General features: G+C 35.5%; 1 pseudogene; it reads left to right on the top strand.

The window, feature by feature from the left end:
• The first annotated feature begins 3,620 nt into the window (after positions 1 to 3,620).
• On the top strand, positions 3,621 to 3,749 carry LOC113087904 (uncharacterized; annotated as a pseudogene).
• The last annotated feature ends 657 nt before the right edge of the window (positions 3,750 to 4,406 follow it).

Raw genomic sequence — 4,406 nt, 5'->3', positions numbered from 1 at the left:
GAGGTCCAGACTTAAAAAAAGAGGGTCAAGAAAATGAAAGACACTTGGCTTACCCTGTTTCACAGAGTGGGTAAATCACTACTTCCACTCTCTAATTGCAGAGTAAAAGAATTAGTGATTGAAGTAAAGAGTGCAAAGGGAAATAAATGGAGGCAGCAGTGTGTGTGTGTGTGTGTGTGTGTGTTAGTGTTGGGCAGAGAAGAAACAATAAAAAATCAGGTGTTTATATATGCAAAACCTTGACTTAATATCTCAAATTAGATCATGCCATGATACTATGAAGTATTTGTAATTCATCAGTCATGATTTTTATGTATGAAAAGCTACAATTTATATTACAAAGAACTTAACTGCAACTCAAACCTCAACTTCAAAAAGTGTGGCCAATTCGACTCAAATTTCAACCGAAGAATTGAAAAGGGAAATGATTCTTCAAATCTGTGTTTTGCACAACCCTAGAATGCAATGTGAAAAATTTTTTAAATCAAGTTTAGAGGCCTGTTCAGACCAAGAACAAAAAACTATAACCATAAAGTTTTAAAAATAGCTCTAATAACTATAAGAGAACAGCCCACACCACAACTCTAATAGTAACAGCACAGAGCAAATATTTTACCTGTTTGTTTGTTTGTTTTTTTCAGCTGGTGAATCAAAAAAAAAAAAACAAAAAAAAAAAACAAAAAAAAAAACAACAACAACTTTGTATTAGGGAAAACATATTCATTATTAAAGAGTAGATCTTGTGGTTATACCATGGCTACATGAGATAAAACTATGATGTTCTCAATGAGCTATAACTACAAAAGTTATATTTAGCATGTGAACAAGTGTTATGTTGGCTATTAGTTATTATAGGAATAAATAAAATAAATCAGTTTGAAAGTCAGCACTTGATTTATATGGTCATCATTTCTACCCTTGAATCATTTGTCACTGTTTTCCAGTATTATTGACTCTATATATGTAATACATTTTATTATTTGTTATTATTATTATTATTATTATTATGCATATTTATTTCCTACAGTACATACTGTTTCAGTGTTGGATCTGTATTACATGTCCTATTTTAATTAAACCAGATATTTAACATTTCTCATAAGTGATTATTTTTAGCTCTCATTTATTTCCACATCAATCAAAGGAAATTTATTAAAATAACCAGGCTGGCAACAGGGTGACATTTGGGTAATTGGAGAATCTTAGTTCTTCTCCTGTCTGCAGACAATCGTTTCCACCTGCAGGGAGCCCATTATGAGGAGCAACACAGATGCATGTGTGAGAAATAGATTCTGAGCTATTAGTCATTATAAATAGGTCGAACAAAAACAAGCCTCACAGGCTTAATGTTGCAGCTAGAATTAAATTTTAAGTTTTGACCCTGGCTTTCAGGACTGCCACTGAATCAGCACGTCCCTACCCTAATTCACTCCTAGACATATATATTCCCTCCCACCAGCTCAGGTAATGGAAGGAACAACAAGGCAAAAGTCACTCTCCAAACCTTTACCCTGCTCCTGTCTGGTAGAATGAGCAGCCAACTAAGTAATTATGCATAATTAATTTATATTATAATAGTAAGTACATGTAAAGTGTAACAAGGCACATTCAAATAAAGTGTTACCGAAGCATCTCTTCTGCAAGCACTTTACCACCCCAAATGCTTAAACCAATGTGCATATAGACACACATGCAAAATAAATAAATAAATAAATAAATAAATAAATAAATAAATAATAAATAAATAAAAAACCTTCTAGCTTGCGTCATAATCGAGTTGTCTAATAAACCTGACATTGTATATTAAAAATATTACTGGCTCTTTGATTAATTGACTTGGACTAAAAAAAAAACGAAAAAAAAAAAAAAAAAAAAACGGATGGATAAAAGTGTCTGCTAATACATAAATGTAAATGGCCAGCTCCATAGGGGAAAACACACTGTGTATGTGTATACACATATGCTGATTACTAGATTGCTCTCAGCTCAACAGCTTGACTACTTCAACTCTAGCACTCTCTTCCAGTTCCATCTCTGTTTTGTGGGGCCACTGGAATCCCCGTACACACTCCTTTTAAAAACCCAATCTATCTCCCATCTGTGTGATAGGGAGATTCTATTTCACACACCAGACCACAAGCCCCAGTCACAACAAGCCAAACTGTTATCTCTGCTCTTAAATAAAATGACATCCCTTATTTTTTGTTGTCCCCTCTCTTGTCCTCCTTTAGTGGCTCTTGCTTTTCTAAACAGATGGGATAGCTGTTTTTCTTTGAAACAGTGAGAGAAAAGAGGATGATGAAAATGTTGAAAGTGAAAAAGCTTTTACTTAAAATGGGCCTGTTCAAAACTCCACAACAAACCTCAGTAGGTCCAAATATATATATATATATATATATATATATATATATATATATATATATATATATATATATATATATATATATATATATATATACTGTATATATACTAATATGTGATCATTATGGGACAAATGATTCAAGTGATTCATAAGTGACATAAGTGATTTGTGCATCATACCAAAATGCACAAATCACAATCAGAAATCAGAGGCAAAAAAAAAAACTTATCCTTTTCAATCATTTTCTTTCTTGCACTTTTGTAACATCTTCGTTTTTTAATCTTATATTAATCATGCAATTTAATTTTTTACACAAGATATTTTTTTAGAAAGCTGCATTCTAAAAACACCTTATGGGACACATTCACTCAGTATAAAACCCTTTTGTTAGCGAGAACATTTTCTTTTCCTTCTATCAATTTTCTTGTTACGAAAATAGACATGGAGGTGGTGAGCTCCCATTTCTGAGTGCTCTTCTAGCAAATACTAATATCCTGCCAAACCTGGTTTGATTAGAATTTCTCTCTCTCTCTCGCTCTCTCTCTCTCTCTCGGACACATTAAAACTTGTAAAATCTTGTAAACATTTTAGCATTTCTTCAACATAATACATTTTTTAAATGATTGTCAAATGGCTTTTATGTACAATATCTTGACTGAGTGAAAAACAATATTTATTTTGCAGAAATGTGTATTGATATATTGTATCTAATAGTTGAAAGAGCTCTGGCAGTTGCCTGTCACCTGTAATTTTCTGAACTTCATCTGGTGGCTATGACTGCATCACTGTGTAGAAAAAGCTGCCTAGAAACCTTTGGGAAATTTTGCAGGCTGTATTTAGTAGCACGGCATGCTGTGTAAACTCATGTTTAGCCATGAGATTCTGCTATGAAAGTTAGAAAGTTAGAGTTAGTAAGCTTCACAATGAAGGATGTTTCCCTTAAAGCTTTCCTCTGGAACAACAAAGCACAGCCATCTACATATCCAAAGGCAATGGAAAGGAGCTGCTAACTAAAACAGCAAGTTACTGTCAACAAGCCATAAAGATAAATATTTTGCACACATACACACTGTAAATGCCTCGGGTTTACAGTAGAAATTGTTCATGTTTATATTTGGCAAGCTAAAAGATGTATCCAGATGGGTTGAATATAAACCATAGTATTGGATTAAAAGACAGCCAAACTCTCATAAAATGACACGATATACCTGTAACACGAGACTCTGGTCCAAGTTGTAGGTGCTGGATCACCCCTCCAATACTTACCTGGCAGAGGAGACACCATGATCAAGAAGGCGGTTTACCCAGGGCGAGGCTTGTCCATTGCACTCCGATCATGCTGACCCCTGCGAATTTATGGTAGTGGGGGATTGCGTTCGAGCTCTGGGGAAGTCGTGGCCTAGTGGTTAGAGAGTTTGACTCCTAACCCTAGGGTTGTGGGTTCAAATCTCAGGCTGGCAATACCATGACTGAGGTGCCCTTGAACAATGCACCGAACCCCCAACTGTTCCCTGGGCACCGCAGCATAAATGGCTGCCCACTACTCCGGGTGTGTTCACGTTTAGTGTGTGTTCACTGCTGTGTGTGTGCACTTTGGATGGGTTAAATGCAGAGCACGAATTCTGAGTATGGATCACCATACTTGGCTGAATGTCACATCACTTTGTCACTCAATGTGGTGAAGGCCACATTTCCACCAGTTAGTGGTGAGATTTCACTAAATTAACCCGTGCAGAGTGTTGTCCTTTCATTCTTAGCCCTTTTTGTCCCTCCTGTACATCTTGCAATAGGAAGTGCTGTTGCTACAGTTGCCATGGTCTATTCTCCTCGGTACGCTTGTAGATGGCGAAGCTCTCTGGTCGGCTGGTATAAAACTTCAAATGGATATATGTGATCTCAAAGGCCTTTTGCTTTGGTAAAACAAAAATAACATTAATGTTACATTACAGATTTTATGGACAGGTCCCACAAAATTCAGTACCTCTGTTATTAATGTAGTCTAATAATTAAAGTCCGGGTCATTAAGGATTTACATATACATCCC

The sequence above is a fragment of the Carassius auratus genome, chromosome 5 (genome assembly GCF_003368295.1).
Source record: "Carassius auratus strain Wakin chromosome 5, ASM336829v1, whole genome shotgun sequence".
NCBI classification, from domain to species: domain Eukaryota; kingdom Metazoa; phylum Chordata; class Actinopteri; order Cypriniformes; family Cyprinidae; genus Carassius; species Carassius auratus.
The sequence above is the reverse complement of the archived record's forward strand: the minus strand, read 5'-3'. Positions and strand labels throughout refer to the sequence as shown.